This window comes from Diuraphis noxia, unplaced genomic scaffold (genome assembly GCF_037042655.1).
Source record: "Diuraphis noxia isolate RWA-SAM2 unplaced genomic scaffold, SU_Dnox_SAM2 contig0002, whole genome shotgun sequence".
NCBI lineage: Eukaryota > Metazoa > Arthropoda > Insecta > Hemiptera > Aphididae > Diuraphis > Diuraphis noxia.
Window position 1 is genome coordinate 25,459,173 of NW_028301712.1, and position 26,928 is coordinate 25,486,100.

A 26,928-nucleotide genomic window follows, 5' to 3' on the forward strand; every position below is an offset into this window, starting at 1 on the left:
CAGGGCTGTAAATAATTTTTTCATCGAATGAACGATTCATAAAATATGTTGCGTTTTGATAGAACGTGCTATATCTTTTTGAATCAATTATTATTTGTCTATAAAATATGCATTCAAGCTATATGCTTTTGGTTCACGGAATTTTTCCATTAAACACTTACAAATTACAATATAAAGTATACTTATATATTAGAAAAAACGACAAGTTTAATTATGAATTTATAAAATAAATCTATATAGAAATAAAAATTATCAGTTTTAAAAAATTTTAATTTATTATTTTGAGATTATATCATGCGGACGTTAAACTTTTTAGATGTAAAATTAGATTAAAGTTTTTTCCTGTCTAGAGACTAGAAGTCTAGAAGTCTAGACTATGTATAAACATGTTATCTACTGTGTGAAAAAAATACTTTATGTAGGTAAATTTCACATAAATATATTTATTTAGTATGATATGTATCTTATACAACTGTTGAACGTAACTCTTATAAGTTATGATACAAACTTAAAATATTTCACACCATAACAATATTTTATAGAAGAAAACTTTTTGAAGACTTGATCTACCATTTAAAAATTTCTATTCTAAAACGATTTAAATCGGTCTTATATAAACTACTGATGTGGAACATTAAAATTTAAAATATGCTCATTTTTCTTCTATAAGAACTTAAACCTTCATTTAATCTTTTATTCAAGCGTGATATAACAATTTATGCGTTTGAAATTATTTATTTTTTAACTTAGCATATGTAAATGTGTTACAACGCTTACAACTACTATACGAAGACTACTCAATGTAATCCATGTAAAATATTTTATTATACTTTAAAATTATATAATACTCAGATTTACAATTGAATAGTTATGATTTCTTACAAACGACTAATGAGTAATGGTGTGGGTATAGGTATATTAATTATTAATATTTACAAATTATAACCATTTCATTGCAATTCACAAGTGTCTATCGTATTATTTCAATCTAAACAATTAATGAAATTTGATGGTTAAAATTGTAGTGCTGTTTTTAAAAATTATTTCACTGTTATTTACAAGATACAAACAGTGCCACACAATATAATTATAAAATAAAGTAAAAAAATTACTTCAGACAAGAATTTTAATGAAAACCATTGCTACAAAATCAACAACACTTGCTTTTATCGATCGACTAAAAACGTATTACAACACGTTTCCAAGAGTAAAGGACTGTCGGAGAATTATTGAATTTCGTTTGTATTGAGTTATTTTCGTATTCGTATTATGCTACGGTTACTGCAGCAGACGATGGCCGGTCACTGGGACAAGATAGCCGTATTCCCTGAGCGCGTGGCCGGTCTTAAAAGAAATATTGGTACAATTTTATTCCAAAACTCCTCGGAGATATCGTGGTTATTGAGGGACCACTGCTCGAACTTGGATTTTCCCGGTCAATAATTCTTTTAAAACCGTCGTAGTACGTAATACGCCGTGTAGCGTGCTGTATAGGTATGTCTCGTACTATGAATAATATACCTATGTGAATCCAAAACTATGTAGTTTCATATATTAACTATATATAGTAGTTTCCTGAATTATTTTCGACGTAGATAAACAAATTGAATGAAAAAGGCACTCGTTTCGCTTCGGTTATTATTAGGTCAATATAAGTGATGAATAATAATTTTCATTCTATTTTTCCAAGATAAATATTTATATCTTTGAAAAATGGTTTCGCCATACGATGGCAGTTAAACAAATAATATTTTAAAAACGGTTTTTATGTTTTAAAATTTCAAAATAATCGTAAAACCCGTTAAAAAAAATATATATATATATCATAATTTGTTGAGTCTTGTGATAGAAAATAAAGGTCTTTACAATTAAAATTTCTTATTGCACTAAATTATAATTGAAGAAAACCATTATTTTGATATATGATTTAAAACTTAAAAACAAAAAAAAAACCTTAATACATAAACACATCTATCAATAAACTCATTAGTCATTCGTAATAATAAACACACACAAATATTTTACTTTAAAATTATTTATAAATTTTATGTTAAAAGAATTAGGTACTGACATATTTGTTGTCTCTGTCTTTCACATATTATGCAACATAGTAAACCTTTTTTGTGTTCATTAATATACAGATGTTGTGAGGTGATAACTATTATAAAAAAAGTTGATTTTTATTCAACGTGAATATTAAAATTTTCTTAAAATTAAATAATCTTGTTTTTGTGTCTCTTAAGTTATCGGCTATAGCCATTTGAAATTTTTTGTTTTTTATTTGTATTTTTGTTGATTTAGAAAATGTCTCTGTTAAGAAAGCTTTATAATTTAGTAAAAGCTATCTTCGTAAATATTTTGCTCTCAGAATTTTTTTTTACATACAATGTTTTATCATTGAGTTCATATTGCATGATATATATTAATTTTCTAATGACGAGTTATGTAGGTACACTTTAAATATCCTATACAGCTGAATCTAGTTTCCCTGGTTTTTGTTGTAAGTTTCAAATCACAAAATGTTGCGTTGTTTATCTGATAAATTAGCTATATAGAATAAATATAATATATTATATGTATATAATCAAGTAAAAAAAAACTGAAAAAGTTTTATTTAGATATCGATGAATTTTCCATCAATTTAATCCAAAACTTGTCTATTACCTACTTAATTATAGTTATATAAACTATATTATTATTTTTTTTAAATACATTGTGTTACATAGTTATTTTATTTTGTTAATATTTACATTAATTTATTAACCATTGCATTATAAAACACTGTCTAGTTTATCCTACACGGCGTTGCCTGTGAAAAATTAAATACCAGTGATTTATCCGATCTGAAACTTTATTAAACATATATTACACAGATTCTTAATACAGTAATTTGGACGGTTTTGAACAAATATAAAATAAAAGACAAGATTATATCCAATCGTGTAGCCATTAATCAGTGTCGCTGAACACGTGTTTCAGGTAGTTCAATTGAACTGTCTCAAAATTGAGTGGGTAAAATAATTGTCTTTATACTTCCTAGTATTTCTGCTACTATTTTATTAAACATAGAAATTCCATTAAATTATTTATATATATAATTAGTTAAGCCCATTTCACAGCCATTTGAAAGGATTAATCAAACTATTTGAACACTGAACAGCAATTTTAATTTAATTCGGTCACTGATCGTAATTATTATTTTTTTTCTGTAACTAATGGCAACTATATATACACAAAAAAAAATATTCATTTTCGTGAGCCAAATAAATTTGGAAAGTGGATACATTCCACTTTAACATTTGAATTTTGGAAAAATCTGTTTTTTTGTGCACCTTTCACACTGTGGAACAAATTGTAGGTATACCTACCATGTAAATGTCAAGCCTATATAGTTATCATATTTTTGGCTGTACCTACGTTGATTATGAATCATTTTATTCGGACTTATTGTTTTATATATATATATATCATCATTTCATAGAAAAACATGACTTTAAAAAGAACTTCAATTTATGTATAATTCACAGCTGTTATATTAAACTTAACTTTCACGTCATAATTACCTCGATTACTTATTAGTTGTTCCAACAGTTATTAATATCGTTATATTTAAGAGGCTTACTTGACCTCTACGCAATCTGTTCTTAAGCTAAATGAGTACAGTTAAGTTAAAATTAATAATCCGGGTATCGGCGATGAACTCAAATATGACTCTTCCAAGAACACGACCGTTTTGCATGATTATTTTAATCACCAACTTAATCTTAGGATGGTTCAATATGCAATTTAAATACTCATATTGCTTTTCATGTTGTCTCATACCAGTTACCACCACTATGCAATAATTATTGTACTTGTATAATTTTGCAAGCAATATACATTATAAGCTTACGTCCGTGTTTTATAATAGTTTAAACAAACTAAATCTGGTTACTAAACAAGAGCAGTAGTATCTAGAAAATAAACTTTAATAACTAAAACTAAAAACTAAATAACTTTTCTATTGAGTATGAAATGTGATGAAATACTAATACAATATAAAGCGTAAATCAATGTAGATAAGTGATTAGAATTTATTCAACACAAACAAAAAATACCAGTCAGGATAATCAGAAATGACTATCTCAGAGTAGAATTATGTTGTGTTTGAATTATCTTTGGATTATAGAATAACATATCATGAGAAAATCTATTCACAAAAGAAACACTGTCAAAACTGGGTTTGATTAAAATTTTAATTTTTCCACACAAATCTGAGTAAATTTTTTTACGAAAACTGTTGTGTTAATTGAGAAATTATTAGCTTTTGAAAGGCTATTTAAAAATATTATTTTACTTTAATAATAAACTATATTAACAAATATTTACCCGTATTACCAAGACCCTAATCACATATTTTTGTACTTCATTTTTTATACCACATTTACCTATATCTCGCCATTTAGTTAATAATTGTAATTAATGCGTTAAATTTAAACTTGATGACAAACAATTGCATAAGACAAATGGTATACTGAATAGAAATGGTGTATCAACCTTTACTTCTAAGTAATTTTTTAGATTCTGAGCGGTGCGATGAATGTATTGATTTTACCATGATGTGTGTATGTGTGTTTTTTTTTGTGTCTATCATCACGTTTTGGGTCAGTAAAAGTGCTTCGATTTTTGACTTTAGTATCTCGTTTGATCAGAAAGTGAATCTAGTTGGTACTTTGGGGGGGTCAAAAGTAAAAAATTCCAAACTAACTAAAAAACTAAAAATCAAGGAAAAAACGGGATTTTTACACACAATCAATTTTCGATAAAATCGAAATTGGTTTATGATGTAACATTAAAACAAATGACCATAGATACATGACATTTTCACCGAAAGTTTATATAAGTATATTCTTACAATTTTCAAAAATGTTAGACTTAAGTTGAACTATTCATAGGCATATGAAATTTTCGATCATTATTAGTTTTTTTTAAATTAATATCGATAAAAATTTATTTTTTGCGTAGAAGATCTTGAAAATTTAATACAAGATTTTAAACATATTGTTACAATAGCAGTTGAAAAATAAAAGAAATACATACTCATAATTTTTTTTTACAAGCATTCGAATTTTAATTTTGACAACATACGTAAAAATTATGAAAATTCGCAAATTATTTTATGTTAGAAATTCATAAAAGTTTTTCTTTTTAAATCTAAGATTTGAAATTTAAATACAATGCTCCAAACATATTTTTACAATAGCAGTTGAAAATAAATGAAATATATTGTCACAGTAAGCATTCAAAAGATTGAATTTTGACAACATAAACATTTTTCTTTTTAAATCTAAGATTTGAAAATTTATAATAATCTATAATATATCCTAGACAGATAAACCGTTTCCGCTCAGAATCGTTTTTCTTATACAATTATATAATATTATTGGATTCAAATTTAAATCCATCTATTACAGTAACCTACTGTACAGCAGAGCGACATCCACTTTCCCGATTTTTTAATATTAGAAATTAATAATTCATTTTTGGAATGTAGTATATCGAACTAACTTATGTCTAAGACATTGCTTACCTATATTATAGTATTAATGACAATAATATTATATTATCATGTTATATTATTGTTACTAACTTATAAGTTATTAGCAATACATTTTTTTGTACTTGTATTTTTAAAAATATAATGCATATTTTACCACTTTTTATAGCAATTTAATCTGTGCTCTACTTATAACTTATAAGCATAATTTACTTAAACTACTGACAAATGCCAAATGGTATGAATAAGTTCGTTATATAAATAGCTTAAAATCAATACAAACATTTAAAATTTTTTTTTTCATTTATTATATTTTAAAACATTTCAACATGTTACATGCTATTACAAATTTATTAATACAATGATCAGAAAAGATACCTATGTGATGCATATGTTAATTTATTAAGAAGTGGGAGTGATGGGGATTGGGATTTTGTTTATTATATAATTTTTTGAAACAAAAATCATTTGAGGATAAATCTTCATTGCATGTGTGAATATCCAATATTTCGTCAGAATTTTAACTTCAATTCTGTTCCAAAAGGCAGTGACACATACACGTAATTTAAAACAAATACACTCATCTTTTCGCTAAGAGCCTTAGAATTCCATTTTTTTAATAGTGGATAAAATATCTTCGTTTTGTGATTATGTTAATATTTAATTTATAAATCGTCGTAACCATTTCCTTATAACACACGCATTTTATTTTTACGTTTTCGCATGAACTTGTGTTGGTCACTGTGCTGCGAGTTATATCGGCTGTAATTACATTTACTTCTGTATCAATTTTCATAGGCGTGCGCACGGGGTATGCAGGGTAGCGCCTGCACACTCTGCAGCCAGACGCTTGGGGGCACATGAACAATGTCTCAGTTCATAATTTTGACTGGATTATAAAATGGTAATACGACATCGATATGGAGTATGGAATTGTTTTTAAATTCATTTTGGACGTTTTTCAATAATTTAAGGGAATATCGCCGAATATGGGTTTTACTGTTTGGGTAGGTAGGTATTTACTATTTATATTTTCCTAGAAAAGACGATGTCTAAATACTGATATAATTAATATATTATATAATAATATATAATGTTTATTATAGTTGAGTAGTTGATACCATAGAATATAATAGAAGTGACAGTAGAGTAGTAAAGTAGCAGCCACAAGTTTATAATACAATGTTATGCACATTCATTTTACGAGCATTTATATCTGTGGGGGGCCCGGGGGGCACATTTTATCAGCCGCATACTCTGTGAACAAATTCTGCGCACGCCTATGTCAATTGTACAAAATTATTACAATCGAAATGCCAGGCCAAACAAAACAATACCATAGGACGAAGAAACACGTGAGCCACGTAAACACAAAGGTAAAAACTGGGTAGTTACACATAATTGGCTGAGAGGAGGGTGATAAATTGTTAAACCTATAAATCATAAATACGATTTAAAGAAAAAATTAACACTTCTGCACATGAAAAAACATTGTTACTATTTCATGACAGATAACTTGATTTTTTTATGCTTATGCGATGTATATAATATATATATATATATATCTGCAGTATATGGATGTCGTGGCAATTGACGATGGTTTCTTCCTACGTATTTTTGAAATAACAGCAGGTGGTTGCGGTTCACGCAAGCTGATCATGAAAAATGGGTTACTTATTTCAGTTATTTACCTCTATTTTATTATGAAAATATACACAAACACATTTATATACAGAAAAATATCAAAACTATATTTTCTATCGTTTTTGTAGGGCTTGGAAGTTTTTTATGGTCTCATTTACATACTGTCTCTAAGATAATATCAAATGGTATATTATAAAATTAAAGTCATACATCTCGAATCATGATATACATTTTATTTATTTTTTGTGTACTGCAAAATATTATTAGGTTATAACCTAACTTAACAAAAGCTGTATTTTTATTTGAGCAATCCACATAAAATAATAGAGTTAGTTACCTACATTATTTACGTATTTTTCGCTGAAAATCCAAATTTAACATGCCCGTAAAATATACCATAAGTCATAGCATTAATATGTAAAACCAATATTGCATTATAAACCTAATGTTTTTATTTGACAGGATAATGCTAGAAGCTACAATGGATTTCACTGTTTCTTGAATAATCAAAAAGATCTGAGAACATACTTTATCCACTGTCTTTTGGCATTTTTTATGCTTATTATGTTTTTAATCAACTGTAAATTCATTTTTGATTACGACTGTAAAAAAAAAAAAAAAAACAATATTGCATTTAGAAAAATAATCATTTTATGAAATCCCTTCGGTACCTGTTTTCCACGATGATTTATACTCGAGATTGAAAAAAAAATAAGATGACGTGTTCTGGTTTTTCTCTCACTCTCTCACTCTCTCTCTTTCTCTTTCTTCTTTAATTCGACCGACTGCAATATTTCACATCGTTGATGGGCCAAGTCCTCGGGGGTATAGGCGATGGAGGTAAACGTGCCAGTAGTCAGATTAGTTTGTCAGAACGGCGCCGGAACTTTTCTTATTTAGTGTCCTCGAGACGATGCTGTATTTTATTGTGCATACTGCTGCCAGCTGAAACCAATTTGGATAATAATATTAATTCGCTCGCATAAACTCGCATTGAGATTCTCATTGCAGAGTCTGTCTGTATGTTTCTAATTCCATATGGTTTCTACTTATTTAAATATTATTATTTCACTAGTCTTCGACGAATGTCATAAACATCCCCCATCTTCTCTATATCGAAATGTATCTTTCAAATGACTTTTAGATTATACGGTACCGGGTACATCCGAATTTCTGTTCAAACCATTCGTTACTTAAATTACTAAAATACATACATTATTAATTAATATGTACAAAAAAATAATAATAATAACAATTCATTTAGCACGAATTTGTGTTGGTTACTGAAAAATTTAAATATCAAAAATCAAGTAATTTAATCAAATTGATTAGGTAAAACATAAGATTCTATTAGGTGCTTTAAAATCTGTCTTAAATAATCAGCTTAATAGCATATAATTATAAAACTATAAACTTTGAGTATTGGTTCAATAAAAAAAACACGTTACATTTTGGATAATTTAACATTTAATCAGACTTATTTACAATAGTTCATTTAGATTTAGGTGGTTTAGCGACCAAGTAATATAATACACAGAAGGATATTTTATCATCTAATATTGTATTATTCTTTATAGCGATGGCTTATGAATAAAAAAAAACGTATTTAATATTTTGCACAATATCTATTTAAGCTACATGAAAATATATAATTTATAGTTATCTTACAATTAATATACAAAGTGTAGGTAATGAAAAACTTGACAAATGAAAAATGAAAAATTGATACTAGTAAAATTTATGATTAAAAAATATGAAAATCAAATAAATCATAAATAATAATATTGTATAAAAATATATTTTTAAAAAGTAATCACTTTTCGAATTAGTTTACTCCAAAGATATCAATAGTTTATAAAATTGTTAAGTCATAACTACTTGACTTTAATAAACATTTTTATCATCCTTATTTTCCTAAGCGGCTATTTAGAATTTTTCAAAAAAAAATAAAAATTAATAAAATATAGATTTTTAATTTTTTTTTTATTGAAAATCAAAATAATAAAAACTTATATTAAATTTTTTTCAGTATTGAATAGAACAAAAGTTATTTCATTTGTCCGATCATTCTGTTAAAGTTTAACATATAGAATCTATAATAATTATAAAGTTCATTTTTTTTAATAATACGTAATGCATTTTACTTAGTAATGTTTTGTGCAAATTCCATTTTGCGGAAGTAACTTATAAATCACTTTTAGCATGTCAGTTATATGATTAAAATTTAAATATTAATATAGTAATAGGTATAGTAATATATCCTTTGAACAATAGTCAAAAGATAATACATTGCAATGTTCGCTGGATTAACCTGCATGACTCTAAATTAAGGTGTTGTACGATATAAATAATAGGTATATACACTCGTACACACATACACAAATACATACATATACATACATACATACATACATACATACATACATACATACATACATACATACATACATACATACATACATACATACATACATACATACATGCATACATACATACATACAGGTGGTAATTACTGCGCGTCATTCATTGTTTTTAGTACCTACCTTTAGTAAATTCAAATCATTATGCCATTTGCGATACCGATGTAGTGTTGTTGTCCGATAAAAGGAAAACGTTTGTAGTACCACACTAATTAACTTTCTTGGCTAGCTTAGAAACATATATAGGTATACTTACGTATTACAACTCCGTGGAGATAAGGCTATCCACTAATCTACCTGTTGATGCAGTAAACCTCGAATCTAAGAAAAAATACATTCAAAATCATGAACGAGTAACCTTCATTAATGAACAAAGATAATATTATAATACTCGTGACAAACGATAAGATTTACATATATGCTTTTTACAAATTTGATAGGTAATTTCTACGAATTTTTCCTCATATAAATACAAATTATCTACTTTTAACTTTTGATATTAATATATTAATACGTTGTTATTGCATATAATTTCATATTCTATCTATGACGGCAAATGCATGATTTTTGGAATATTTAAACAAAAGTAATGTAAAGGATAGATGTCATGTTAAATTATACTGATAATTTAAATTTGACAAAATCAGTGATTTTGCAGAATTTTATTGTTGTTTGATTTATAATTTATTTGAGAGTAAAACTAACGAAATTGGCTGGTTTCATCATCTGATTGTTTTTGCTTATACTTATATACTTTAATTTTATATTTTTAGTTATATATATAAATATTACTTAATATTACTTATAATTCTGTTTGTTTTTATTTGGTTTGTTAATATTTTAATGTATTGAATTTTTGATCTATATTCAATAATCAAAACTATAAAAAAAAAAACTAACAAAAATAATTTAGCTTATATAAAAAGTACCTTTAGCTTTTTGATTTCTCACAGAATCTATTTTGAAATTAAAAGACGCTTCTCTTTTACTTATAACAATAGTTTGGATATTATTAGCAATTTCAGTGTATATTTTATTATAATATTGTATCATTATAGTGAAATATGTTTCAACAACAATAAATGCATATTACATTTATATGTAATATAAATAAAAAACATAAATATAAATATCCTAGCGGTTATCGTAATTGTTAGACATTTTATAAGTACTTGACAGATTTTTTACAAATATCATTAACATATATGTACTTTAAAAAAACCTAAAAAAATATTATAAACAATTTCTTTCTGAATTTCTGATTAACATCAACTTTTTTATTCCTGTATGGTTAGCAAATTATTATAACATATTTGATATTCTTGTATCAAAGTTAAGTAATTTATGGTAATATTATTAAATATTCAATTGCTTAACGTTGATTCATTAGAGTTATTCATACACTAAGTTTGACCTCATTTATTCACTCAAACATTGAGAATCATTTGAATAGGATAATATTACATTGAATAAAATGTATAACATAAAATACAATAAATAATTAAGTAATCAATAGTATATTATTTTAAATATTTATAAACCAATAATATTTTGTTGTCAAAACTTTTAAAACTAATGTTTGTAGTGTTTGTACACAATTAATATCCGTACATTTTTGTGTTTAAAAATATTTGGACTGAAATATTAAGTCGTATATAACCGAATTTTACAGTTACATACCTACTTTTCTCATTTTACTCGCCCTTGTGTAGGTTTAATGATGGTGAAGGGAGCAGTCACCCCCCACACAATTGGGAATGAGCAAGATATGTTTTAAAAATAGAATTTACGCTTTTGCCATAGTAGTTCTTATAAAATATTAGTAAAATGTGAATCTTTATTGCAAAATTAAACTAAAATAATAGTACCTGTATAATGGGTTGAAAGTTGTTTTAAATTTGTTTTCTGTTAGACAATCATTCGTTGGATATCGCATTGATATAAATTGTGGATGTTAGTGATATAAAATAGAATATATTATTATGTTTTTACATAGAGTTATTAACTATAAGCATGCTCATCCCCTTTTTTCCTTAAATTAAGAAAAGTATAAGTACTTGTATTTTTTTGATTTTTGTATCGCCCAAGATATCAACTAGATAAGAACTTTGTTTTTACATCATTATTACCCAAAATTCGCTTTAAAATTATGATAAAAAGCTTATGAGGTTATCTAGATCAGCGTTTCCCAAACAATGGGTCACGAAATTTTTTTGATGGGTCGTGACTCGCGGTTACGATTACAGTTATTTTAGACGTAAATTGATAAATAGTATTAATAACTAGTATTGTAGAATAAATGACGTATAGTTATTACGATTAAGGAATTTTTTTATCTTATCGGTAAATGTGCTAATGACTAGTGACTAGTCGATGCGATCGGTCTCGGTCGTTTGTCCATAATCCATAATATTATGCAGTTGAGCAACGAGCGGTACAAAACGCGGTATTTTATAAAAAACTCAATGATAAAATGGATTATAGTAAAAATCTTATTTATTTACGGCATACTTTTTTTAGGGGGGGGGGGGGGGGTCGCATACCTAATAATGATTAAATTTATGGGTCGCCATTGCAAAAAGGTTGGGAAACGCTGGTCTAGATAATAATCTTACCTTAAAATTTTATTTAGAAGTCAATTCGATCTAAATTTTAAGCCAACAGAGCTACACATGTTTTGCTGAGCGTAAAAATTGTCATGTTACGCACTTGTAAAACGGAGATAACATATTATGTGGGTACTCACGTCCTCTTAGTGTTATTGAAGTTGAAAATCTAAAAACAACATACATCATTGGGAATGAATGCATTCATTATTGCTTTGCTCTAAATCTAAAATAAATTTTTAAAAAAAATATTAAAAAAGTTTGTTTACTATGTATGACATTGTATTGATTGAATTTACAAATTGATACATATTAAATATAATTTTTTTTATAATTAAGTGTATCTGACACACGGGGTCATCAAATTTATTGATAATATAATAGAAAATATAACATTAGATATAATTAAGATAAATTATGTATACTTAACATTATTTTCTATATTATAGGCACCCCGATTATATATTTTGTTTGTATGTATGGTTGGTATACACTCACATATGTGTGAAAGAAATAATTGTATCATAATTTACCTTTGCTAATAACTACTACCACCCTTAAACTAAGTACTTGTTTAATATTTTTAATGTTCGTAAATTATTATGTAATATTTGTTGGTATATATTAATTAAATTATGTTTGAAAAAAAAAATTCGTCTATCTAACCGAAAATCCTTATACCTATATAATTTATTATTGATGATGTTATCGTGGGAGTGAATGACAATGCGACTATTAGTTTTATTGAAGTGTCTTTGAAATAATCGAATATTAATCCATGTGACCATGCATTACATGTCATTTAACTAAGTATGTTCAATATAATCGGATCATACGGTGTGGTGTTAACACCTATATCTATTTAAAACGAAAAAAAACGTATTTCCACGCTAAGTTACGCCATTTGTATTATTACAATTACCGTTAATACGGGGAATCGAAGCATATTTTAACACTGTGGTTCATTTCCAAAATGGTGAAAGTAAAAAAATTATTATTTATTGTTTTCTCATACGTTGTAACTTATTTTATATAAACATTTTGTAACTATGAAAAAAAAAATCTAAACAAACTAATAATATGTCAAATTATAGGCAATTTCTTTTTCAAAATTTTAATTTTCGTCATTCATATTTACTAACTTTTGAATCCGTTCAGCTGAATCTTTGTAATTCTTTTTTTCTTCATATTATTCATTTCAAATTGATACTGATCAATGATAATATTTAATTTCCTCCAAATGCTGTTGTCTTTGAAGGTATTCAATACATTTCCAGATTAATGGATTATAATGTGATGCTATAAAAATTAAATTATATAAAGTTATTTCTTTAATTCAATTTAATTAATCAATAAACAAAATATTCCTAACAATAATCTGAAACCTTTATGCCAACCCTCAATATAATTAATATTATTGGTTTGGCTCCCTGGTACTTGGAAATTGCATAACAGAAAACACGAAAATTTTCAAACATTTTTCCTTCCTCGGCGTTCAATCCACGTTCCTCGAAATAATCAATTAGTAGGTTAAGAAATTCTTCATTTTCTTAACAAAAAATGGAGAATTCAATAATTCTTCAAATGCAAGACATAGTTTATGGTGACACAAAGATTTTAAATCCGTGGGGACGTAGTTGTTTCTTTTGCGAATCCGGTGGAGTATATTTTTAATCGAACTAACTGATGGTATTGCTCCCATCACTCCACTTGGTATCTATGTAGCGCTTATTATTTGTTGTGATAATTGATGTGTGTGGATAGCTTTGTTTTTCATACTTTCTACTTAAATTCTCGCATACATTTTACTAGCATCAGCCACGTGTGAATGATCTGACGGCCCTTTAGAAATAGATTCACTTTTAACTATCATTCGGCTTTTACGTCGGTGTTCTGATCACCTTCAGTGATTCAAGAACATTCCTTGCGTATCAGATATCAATTATATCACCACAATTTGGCCTTTCATTCCGTATAATAGAATAACAATATTTTCACATGAAATTGTATACTTATATATTATAATAATATGATGCAACCGTAATAATTATACTGATGAAGTTTTTTTTTTTAAAATTATTATTCCGACTATTGTTTACTGTTTGATTCTTATGCTATGTAACAGTAGAACCAGTAAAGGGGAGGCGCAAGCCCTGATAGCGCTGCGGCAGCATGCCGAAGTAGGGTTAAAACGAGCGCACTCACAGTAGTCACGTGTATTACCGTCGCGACGCACCCTCGTCGGACGCTTAAGGGTTGTTCTGCCGGTATAGTTCGTCTCCTCTCGCGCCAAGTTGTTTCGAGGTGACAAATAATTTTAATTCCTTTTCTAATCACACGATCTAGATACGAAACATTATTACCGATAAATCAAACTTGTATTTTGTATACGATGTACAAAAAAGATATAAAATGAAAAACACCGAATAAATGTTCAACCACCGACGTCCTGTCTCGTCTACAAAAAAGCACATACAAATCAGGTACCTATATGACACATTATTAGAAGTAAAGATTTACTTAATAATAATACCAATAAATAATAATAATAATAACAATAAAGATTGACACATCTCTCGAACGAAGGGACATTATTTTGAGAGAATAATATTCTAGTCGGTGATCTCGTTAGTGAACATTTGTAGCATATACACATCGCTAATGCAAACTGACATCCGCTCTGCCATAAATTCGTTTTTCTGATATAGAAAACGCTTCAAAATAACGATGTCTCCAATATCAGTAGTGGTGGACGCTCATAGTTCTTTTCAAAGAGATTTAACAAAGTTAAGCGTGACCTTTTGTACGACTACACACAACTTTGTCTATTTTTCCCATTTTATAGATACAATGCAATGGTGTTTTGAAACCCGGAGGAAATAATACACAATTGGCGATACTGTAGTTGGTCACAAAACAATCTAAAAACAATCTTTGTGTAGTGCAATTCAATGATGAGAGGATCCCGAATTCCTTTTAGTAAAATCAATTTGTAATTTAAAAACCCAATAGCAAAAAGCGCAAAAAAAATATTTATTTCATATTCAAACCAGATAATAAAAAAGACATTTTCAAATAATATAAATCGAGAACCAAGAATTATAATAATAACAAAGTCTTTCAGATTTTATATGCTGTGACCAATTTTTAATCATTAATATTGACGTAGTTAAAATGTATACCTTAATCAAATTAGTGTTTATTTTTAAATTCATAACATTATGTAAATTAAATAAGACACTCTATATTAATCTGATAATAAATATTTGTTAAAAAGTAAATACTTATTTCAATTTAGAAAGAACAGTAATGATTTATATAATAAGACACGTTTCAGACGAACTGCCACCGCATAATTTAGTCACACCGTTTAAATAACTTTATAAACAAAAGTTTAAATTACACGTGGGAAGATATAAAGGACCTGCTTGTAATCCCGAATAACAGGTGAGGGTTACAAAAAAAAAAAAAGGTAGACTACTTAATATTTTTATTGGACTCTAGCGTAAAAAAAAAGTTTTTGTTTTTAATTCTTGACCGTCGTTATCCGGCAGTGCTAGTGCGGTTAGTACCTATTCTAACCAGCACAGTTCTCCGAATTAATTTATGCACCCCAAACATAGGACTGAATAGCAAAGGGCGGGATTTTTAATGAAGGTTTTTCTTTTTTTTTTAATTTCATCAACACCGAGTTTTCCATCATACTGCAGCATTAGGTAGGTACCTACTGACCATCTCGCATAGAGGCGATGAAGCTGCCAAAGTTACGAGTAGATACTTAGTTTAATTTCATAACAGAACACGATTCATAAACGTTTCAGAAAACATACTTTGACTTATATGTGTTCATGGTAATATAACCAGCATATTTGTAGATGGTTTGGAAAGTTTGATCACAACTTCTGACTCGAACACGCCCTCGAGGATAGGAGTATAGGACACATTGTAAATCGGAGTTCTCACCTAAATTAAAGAACAAGAAAGACAATATAATCTTTTTCTCAGTTAAACTACATTATTCATAAGGATACAACATAATTAATCGTGAATAAATTAATTATAAGTTGAAGTTTTACTGTATCAAATTACGGTAAACATTTTGTAATTATAAATTGAGTTGTGCGGTGATACTTTTGATCTTTGAACAAAAACAAACCTACATTATTCAAGAGTTATTACAAAATTACAAGATATTAATTTAGTGGTTTTGTTCTTACGCGATCATAAAAATAAATATATATTTTTTTTTTACAACATTTTCTGATTATATATATTATAATATAAAAACATAATTAACGATACTTAATAATATTATGATATTATTCATAAATAAAATATAATTGTCATTAAAATATAACTAAAGATTTTTTTGGGGTATTTAGTTTTGTATGCTTAAAAAATGATTGAGAAATTTTTAATACTACCTACTATACATAATTGCATGCATTATTATTTATTTTAAATACTATGGTTTAGGTAACTAACCTAAAAAACCATAAACCATTAAATTGCATGAATTTGCAATTATTTTTATATTTACCACTCTTGCGTGCAATTAAATGATGGAAGTTAGTATATATTTTACGCCAATTTTCTTGCATAATTTTAAATTACTCATAATGCATTTAAAGTTTAAATAATCGATATTATATTAGTATTCACTCTACAACAAACGTAAAAAATTAAATTAAATTAAATTAAACGTTTTAAATAAAATTTGATGCAAACAAAATGTGTGTCAATAAACTTTTCAACCTGCAGATTGGATGGATATTTATTATATTTTACAAGTTGAAATTTATCTTCATATATATATATGTATACGTGCCTTCTAGTTTAAGTAAATTAAGTTCAACTATAATATATATGGAAATTTTCACCGGTGTGCATACTACTTGGAATTTACTCTCACTTTTGGATAAATTAAATTCACCTATATAATAAATTATACATTGTGTAAAATCGTATATATATATAACATACTATAGTTGGACTATTTAAATTGTCACCCATTTATCACAGTGTATAAAATAAAGTTTCAACTACGTTAATAACTATACGTACGCCACTTTATCTATTATATGTGTGCTCGTACACGATACATTTTTTTTCAAATATTTACCTAAATATTAATGAACAAATAAATTAAAAACAAATAGCTGATAGTTGTTGTATTTTAATTAATCAAAAGTATCATTATGCCATGCAACAATATACCGATTAGAGTCTAAGAGAGACTCCGTACTCGAAGCTTAAAATGTAAATAGATATTACGCGTATCTATACTTGCAAAGATTTCAATACTTTAAATTATGCGTTCATATTTAACAGAATTTTTCAAATGATTATTTTCAATATAACTGCAATGTGTAGTAATTAACATAATATCACAATAACGAGGGAATATTTTTGAAGGTTTAATTTTAATATCCATAGATTTTGAGTTTATGCAAAATCTACACATAATAGTGTATAATATTATATATTTATATGTGATAATAACTACAGCAACACGACCGACTAAAAGTTTTCTATTTTCAACTAAAAAATTCTATGATCCCGACTGTGTCCATACGAACATGTTGTACAACGTGCATAAAAACCGAACTCTCACAATCCACCACATTATACCGTTTCGTGGTAATGAAATAAAATTTTCGGCGAGTGGCAACAGTTGAACAGTGTTGTGTCTATATAAAAAAAAATCTACCCTTAAAATAATTTATTTAGTCTCATCAACTCATCCAGATAAATATGATTAAGTTTTTCACTAATATTGGCAATTGTTTTAATAAATGTATTATTGTTTTTTATTTTATAGATTTAATCTAATATATTTTCAAATAAAATGTTATTAGTCATTAAGTTCACCTTTGTAATAATAAATGTTTACATTTTTTTTTTTTTTTTATAGTTAACTATAAAAGTGAATTTTTTTTAGATTTATCAATATCAAAATTGGTTTTGTACTAGTGATGCTTAGGTAACCTATATAAAATATAAATGATATCTTGAAATAAACTTCTACAAGAATTTAAATTGTTATGGCTTGAAATGGTTTTTTGTGAGTTTATAATTAAATAAATAAATAAAAATAACAACACGACGAGTTCCACGTTTACTGACTAACAAGCATGGGTCAAATCGTTTAAGAATTATACATTCCTTTTTGTACCAATTAAAAAATAAAAATATTTTATATTAGCTGAAAAGGTATACATCATATTCTTTTTAATTATAAAGATAAAAAAATGTTTTTAAATATATATCTCTCATTTTAATATCCATATATCTACGCATGTTTTTACGGAATTACCTTGATCTGCGTATCAGGTATTTTTTTTTTTCTGTAGTCTGGTCTCAACACCGACGACTTTAGCGACGATATAATAGATACACCTACGCATCGTTTCCGTGTATCATCACGGGGTTAAAACCAAAAGGGTAGAATGTCAAAGCTGGCGGAACTCTAAAGCGGGGCGGAGTCGATTGGTGTGCAGGATCGAAGTGCATCTATATTATGCTTCATATGCGTGTACGGGCAAACCTGCAGATTTAGACATTTGTCAGTTTTGTGGGAGTCTCGTTCGCGTGTCGGTACAGGTCATCATCGAGACAATCGTCCCGACGGTGTCGTGGAGGTTAATGTCAAAGCCACGCCAAAAGGATATACCTACATTATACTGTGTTTATTAATCGCGTGACGGCAACTATATAGATGGAGGACGAGGAAGTGGCTCATGTCAGCGTCCAAAAGGCGTTTTGGCACCACCACGATGTCGTTAATCAATTCACAGAACAATTCACACGGTCAATCGTCGGGCCTGGTCCTACAATCCATTAATCACGAGTCGATAACACAATAATAATAATAATAATAATATGGTTGGCAAAACAGCTAGCCGATGAAAAGTTTCCTCTTAGGTCTATATAATACGATTTCGTTCGCAGTACAGGTTAGTGCCTATACCTACTACACTGCATCATATACCTCTACACTTTTGCTACGCGTCAGGCGTTTAATGTTTATATAAAATGTTTCCCGAAAAAAAAATAGCACCTACCTACGGTGACCGGATGATAAAATATAGTGTTTCTAATAATTGAAGACATGTTTGACATGTTTACACTGCGCATATCCTCGGATTAGTTTTCATGTCCTGACATAATTATTTTTGTGTTTAATATTAATCAAAAAATCCACTCAACCACTCGAGACAAGCGCTTGGAACGTTTTGTAAACGGTAAATAGATGCGAAAAGTTGCGAAACACGTTTCTTTGAAAGTGCACTTTCAGCATGCTGATTCTAACGAAGGATTTTTATCGATCTATAACATGTTAGGTTGAAAAATATTTGATGTTTACAATTAATAAATACAATTTTTCAATTTATAAAAATCTTTTTGTAACTTGTAACATGGAAATTTAACGCCGTAATTTTAATTAAAAATGTGATGATTTTAACTTGTTTAATAAAATATGAACTATCACATCAAATGACTAAATCGTTGTTTTTTGTTCTTAGTTATAATAAAACTTGACATATGTACGATTGAAGCCACTACAATAACTGATAAATTTATCTGTCAAAGCCTATTTCTTTATGTTATCATCAATATATAATGACTTGCAGAATAATAATAGTAGTAAAATAACATTTTTTTTCCACTATAAAGGATTGAACTTTATTTTGATTTCATCAATTATTTTTTTCTACCTTGTATGTTTTATATTTTTAATTAAAAATGTGATAATTTTAAACATAATATTAGTATTGCAGAACATAAAACATAGAGAACAACACAACTCGAAAAATAATTATCGTCTCTGTCAAAAGAAAAACATTTTTGAACATATACGTATATCTCAAACCAAATTGTGATGACTGCATATTTATAGTAAAAATCGATATGATTCATATATATATAGGTAGTTATAAAATTCAATTTTCTATGTCTGACAAACATAATATAGTTTAAATGTATGAAAACACAAACTGATCGATTTCAAAAGAAAATGTGTTGCTCACTTAAATAATATTATGAAACGTTATGTTTACCATAATATCATAACATAATAATTAATATGTCGGGTAACCTATTAAATATGCGCAGTTCACATTCAGTCAAATTTTTATTGTTACATTTTTTTTCTTGCACTCCGAACTAAGTACTATTACTCAAAGAAAATGAACAAGGACGTCATATAAAAATTGAATAATAACAATCAAATGTGTTGAAAATTAAAACAGCGCTACAGTTAACGTCTTATACAAAATTAATCAAGCAAACTGAACTAATTGAAAAACAAAAAAATTTAAACGATAAACGAGGAGAACTTTGATATGTTGAATGTGTTTTTAATTCAAACAGTAATTTTCGGCTATTTTTATTTTGTTACCTATACTGAATCAGTTACAAGAATGTGAATATATATATATATATATATCAATATTGTATTAGGTATAAAATAAATACTCAGAATATGAGTTGATATATTAATTTATATGTAAATTTATATTGAAAAAAAAAAAGTAAAATTTACATTAAAACAACGTAATAAATTTTTTTTATTATTATTATTTTTTTTTTATTTAGCAATAAAAATAAAATTCAAGTTTTGATAAAATATATTTACTAAGCATTTTAAATATTTAATATACTTTATGGGTTTTGAAACATTTTGATCAAAGTTGAACTTTTCATACTAATTTTAAAATGACAATATCTGCTGTTTTAGTTTCAAATGTGAAATGCTTGACATAAAATTACTGTTAACTATACCTATAGATACTTAAAATATCTCACAAGCCATAAATATAATATCAAATGAAAATTTTAATTAATTTAATTTAAAAAAATATATATATATAATATTACATAGTGGTGATATAAAATTAATTTTAAGGCTAAATGTAATGTTTATAAATACACGATTACTATAAAGAATATTTGATTACAATAAAATTCTAAATAAACCAATAATTTCCTCAGAAAAGGTACCTAAATTATTTCAATAATATCAACATTTTAATCAAAAGTTTATATTTATTTTTACCTTATTTAATATTTGAAGCTCCTTATAAAATGTTTGTATAATTTATTATATACTCACTATTAAACATTTTTTTTTTAATTTATTGAATTTTCTCATTTAATGTTTAAGTGTAATTTGAAAGTATAATAATGAATTTAATTCAAACAAAGTTAATAATAAGAAAACTTTTGTTCCTGCAAGGAGTGAAAATTAAATTTGAGAGAACTGCGCCTATCGTTTATTGAATTAGTTTAACTGAAACACTTTGTGTATTCTCGAATAATATCTTGAACCATAATAATTTACGGTACGCACAATCGTAAAAGCAGAAGATTTACCAAGTTCTATTGTACTCTTAAGAAGGGTTAAGAATAAATATAAATAGTCTATATTCTATGTATCTTATAAATATTTTATACTATCTAAACCCCAAAGCAAGGATTTACAAAGACATACATAATATATAATGCTCTATACACTATACATAACTCATAAATCGTTTATTTTTTAAATAAAAAATATCTTATAGATTTTATAATCATTAATTTTATGTAAAGTCATGCTACAATACATATACCTAGTTTTCTTATATTTCATGTGATTTAGAATACATTATTCACTGATCGTTATTCATAGTAATGACTAATAACCCACCTTTTGTTATATCGTATACTGGTATTCTGGTATTTGGATCACTCAAAGAATAATTAATTGTAAGATATTAAAAATTTTAATATTGTAGGTACCAAAACCACAATATTGTGTACTGTTCATATCTTACCAATGTGATAGTAGTATCGGTTTTATAATGCTCTTAAGTGCTTACTACATTTTTTTTTTTTTTTTTTTTATTGAACTAAAAAAACGTCAACAACAAAGGCTATTAGTTTTTTGTTAAGATACAATGTTAAGGATATTACAATGTTTATATGATGCTAACTACATATGGTTACTATTTAAGTTAATGTTACAATTTTTTTTTTTATCAATATGTTTAAATTTTGTTGTATAAATCCGATCCTTTGAGAAAGGAACTACATATTTTGATCGTTATAATATTTCAATTTCATAATATGTTTTTTTTTTTTTTTATCTTTTATTTGACTAAAAATAATAATTTAAAATATCAATAATTTGAATAAAAAAAAACCAAAAATATTAAGTGATCTCAGTTTTCAAGTATGATGAATGACGATGTAGATCTTAAAACTTTGGATTTTAAATTATGGCATCAACAGCAAATATAAGTTACAAATGTAAATATAATTGTGTTTCAAGGCTTTATTCTGGTATTTCTTTTGATGACGTTAAATTATTTATTAACAGCTTTTTACTACTTTTACATCACAAATACATTTCGAGCAATTCAAAGAGAATTTTCCTAATATACGCCTCTGCATTAAATACGGCATCATATTACAACAAATAAACAAATAATAGGAAAGAATTAACGGTAAGCTATGGTTTCATCCCCATGAGATCTCATCGCTCAGTTTTGTTTAACTAGATTTTCTCACCATTAGCCACAAGGGATTTCAGTCCAACAGTTAGTTGACCGATTTTCTCTTTATTTGTTATAGATTCTATGTAATGATTAAACAAAAAACAAAAAATTGTAAATTAAAAGTAACAATTTTTAGAGAAAATCTCGATGAAAAAAATCGAAACGACGAAACGTTAATTGAAATGTTTATCTTCCACTCCTTTTTACTTCTTCTACTATAACTTTACTATACTTGTGCTATACTACTATAACAGTATTTCATTTTTTTTTCGTTTCGTATAAAAATTACTTTCTTTTGTCGTATTTAATACAAACCGTCTACAGGATTTGTTAAACAATTTATGGTCTCACATTTAAAGTAGGTGGACTAAAACGAAATAATAACAATAATAGAAAATAAAAATAAAAATATACTGAAAGCAAACAGACGAAATAATAACATCATTTTTATTGATTATGTGGAAAAATTTCAGTCATCTATTGCTTTTTATCATTAATTACCGGGGAGTTGATATCTTTATACAATAATTAAACCTTTCCTTGATCATTATTCTATATAATGATGGTACTTTTAGTAAGAGATGAATTTAAATTTTATTTATTTAAGTTTTTAACGTACAAAGTAAAATATTATGATAAATTTAATTAGATATTTTAAGGTACCTATATATATATATATATATATATATATAATAATAAATATTTGGGGCAAATTCCATAGCATAAAGATATTTTATCACTTAGGATCTTCAATAGAACAATAGTTTTGTACATATTATTTGTAAAATCATAAAAAAAAAAGCTGGAAAGTGAGTATCGCTCTGCTGTATAATAGGTGGTGGGGTGGACCTCTGAATAGGGTAGGTTAGATTTGAATGCAATGATAGGTATCATTGTATACGAAAAACGATTCTGAACGGAGATGATTTGTCAGTCTAAGATATATTATATTTAAATATTGTCATATCGTCGCCATCATGCCAAAACTGGCCAAGTGTTTAATTGTAGTTTTGAGAAAAGGTAATTTGAATGTTTAATATCGATTTAAAAATCCAAAACTTAATTAATGTTTACAAACCTAATATCAATAAAACCGGAATAATATACTTACCATTATTGTACTAAATTTTAAATCATAATGTTTGGTTAAATTAGTAAATCGTAAATTTACCAACTTAAAATTTTAGTAAAAAGTGATCATGTGACAATGTTTCACTTGAACACAGTAAAAAGTGACCAAGTAAAAAGAATGATGAACTTGGTTATTATAATATATTTAGTTAAAATAAATAAAATATCTTATTAAGATCAATCAATATAATATCAACAGTATAATTAGATATAGGTATTATTATACATTTTTTGTACTCATTAAAAAAAAAAAATGTATATAATATTAAAACCTATTAAAATAAATAACATTATTTGTAGGTATACCTTTTATTTGTACCTAGTCCTTTTTAAAAAAAAAATTAAATACTTTAAAGCATAAATAAACATAAACTTAACATTTATTTATATAAATCAATAACAAGAGGTTTGTTTATCACAGTACTTAATATTTATAGTAATGAACAACATGTTTAATTAAAAAAAAAGATTATACTTTTAAAATAGTTATTAACATAAAAATAAAATGTATACTTTAAAAAAAAAAAAACAAAACTTATTGTTAAATTCTTTATATTAAATTTAAAACTATAGTACCTTAGTTACCTTAATCAGTCTTAATGTAAACTTATTAATTATCAGAATCATTTTCAGATTCAGAAATTAAAATTGTATCCTTCTGTTTTGAACATGATGGAATACTTTGATACCATTCATGAAATTCTACAGGAATGGCTTCAGTCTTACACAGTTTCATGAGATCATTTTTTTTCAATGTTGAAATTGGTCTTGGCTTGTCATATAATTGTTTAATATTGTCAGGATATTTTGTTGGTCTTCCTCTTCCACTTACACGTATACTTTCAAATAAAGGAGTAGAGAGTGCTCTGTTGATAGTGTAGCAGTGTGGCCACATAGGTAATTATAGGTTTATTGTTTTACAAAAAGTGATCAACTCGACACTTGGACAAAAATGTTATTATTAAAACCCGCAAAAAAAATGACCAAGTAACTTAGTCAGTTTTAACTTATTCAAATAATGCTAAATGTCGAGTTAGTCAAAATGATGTGTTAAGTGGCTCCCAAACTATTTATTATATCACTTGGTCACTTTTTTCGTATATTAATAGGGACAAAATAAGACATTTAAACATGTTATTTCACTTGGTCACTTTTAACACTTGGCCAGTTTTGGCATGATGGCGACGATATATTCTATTTTGAAACAAATATTTTATTTTTCAATTAAGACGCATTTTTCATAAGGCATGGTTAATCAATTTTTCCAAAAACATTGCATGTAGTTATCTTAATTCATAATACCTTAATTATCATAGATATACAATATATACATATACCTGATTTGAGGATAAATCGTTATTGTTACGCGATTTCATAATAATTTAAAAAAATATAAAAAAAAACATCATTGTAAAATCAATACATTCATCACTTCGTTCAGAATCTAAAAAATACACGCCAAGTAAATTATATGATAGATATTATGTTATCCAATATATTCAATTTATTTTCAAATGATTATGAATAAACATTTTTTGTGGAAATTAGTTTCACTTAATCATATTTCGAATCAATGCACTGAAATGCGTAAAAAATAATATACACGTCTATATAATATCCCGAACCCAGATGAGTGAAGTAGGTAAGAAATGTTCCAAACACCAGTTTTTTGTTTTCTTTCAGGATATTTTTTTTTATATATATATTATAATAATGAGAATATTTATTTTCTTGAAGACGAATTATAAAATTGTTACTTGGAACATTTAAATCTGGACAAAGTATAAATAACGTTGAAGACGTGTTTTCAATGAATAATAAATCAATCTAGTTTATTTAATTTTAATAATTATAATATAATTAAATCGCAAAATAATTAAACACTTTGATGAATGAAAACGGTGACAATATGTTAGCTGGAGTCGATAAATTATTCATATTATTTCGAATTCGTTTTAAACCTTTTAAATAATCATTATATGAACACTGTCATACTGATTGAAGGCGTTAATTTAGATTTTTTGTTTTTCACATAATTATGAAGTTTTTGTTTATATTATAGTAGCTTACTTTATAGCTTCTTTAATAATTTTTTTAATTTAAAATACATGTGTGACTGAGTGCAAAATTAAACAAAATGTTTAAATTATATCGAAAATGTTTCTATAAACGATAAAAATAGAATGAATCAATAAAATATTATGTACGACATAATATTTTAATACATAATTTATTAATAACTATAAACTACACGAAATGAAATCATTTTAGATTCTGAGCGGAGCAAGGAATGTATTAATTTTACAATGACGTGTGTTATTTTATTTTTATTTTTGTGTGTCTGTCATCACGTTTTGGAGCAGTAAAAGTGCTTCGATTTTTGACTTCGGTACCTCGTTCAATCAAAAAGTGAATCTAGTTGGTACTTTGGAGGGTCGAAAAATTCCCAATATTTAAATAATCAGGATAAATAAACTAAAAATCAAGGAAAAAACGGGATTTTTACGCACAATCAATTTTCGATAAAATCGAAATTGGTTTTTGATGTAACTTTAAAACAAATGACCATAGATACATGACATTTTCACCGAATGTTTATATAAGTATATTCTATCCACCATATAATTTTCAAAAATGTTAGACTTAAGCTGAAATATTTTTAGGCATATGCAATTTTCAATAATTATTAGTTTTTTTTTAAATTAATACCTACCGATAATAATTTATTTTTTGGGTAGAAGATCTTGAAAATTTAATTCAAGACACTTAACATATTGGAATAGCAGTTAAAAAATATTAAAAATGCATAGGCACATTTTTTTTTTATTAGCATTTAAAGTTAAAATTTTGACTAAATACGTAAAATGTTCAAATTATTTTAGATAGAAATTCATAAAAGTTTTTCTTTTTAAATCTAAGATTTTAAAATTTAATACAAGGCTTCTAACATATTTTTACAATAGTAGTTGAAAAATAAAATAAATACATAATCACAATTTTTTTTACAAACATTCAAAGTTTTAATTTTGACAACATACGTAAAAATCACG

At 26.5% G+C, this 26,928-nt stretch overlaps 1 protein-coding gene and 1 long non-coding RNA gene across 2 annotated transcripts in view; one reads left to right on the top strand and one right to left on the bottom strand.

Moving 5' to 3' along the window:
- Positions 1-7,645: 7,645 nt before the first annotated feature.
- Positions 7,646-9,801, bottom strand: LOC149058268 (uncharacterized). The gene is made up of 3 exons (XR_016190073.1): positions 9,724-9,801; positions 7,852-8,125; positions 7,646-7,782 (listed from the first exon to the last, which is right to left on the bottom strand). It is a non-coding gene; the product is annotated as an uncharacterized LOC149058268 (long non-coding RNA).
- Positions 9,802-14,425: 4,624 nt separating this feature from the next.
- The window catches only part of LOC107161620 (uncharacterized), a 52,243-nt gene continuing 39,740 nt past the window's right edge, over positions 14,426-26,928 (top strand). Inside the window, exon 1 of the mRNA XM_015508103.2 lies at positions 14,426-14,689. The gene's annotated coding sequence lies outside the window, so the exon portion shown is untranslated. The remainder of the gene's footprint in view (positions 14,690-26,928) is intronic.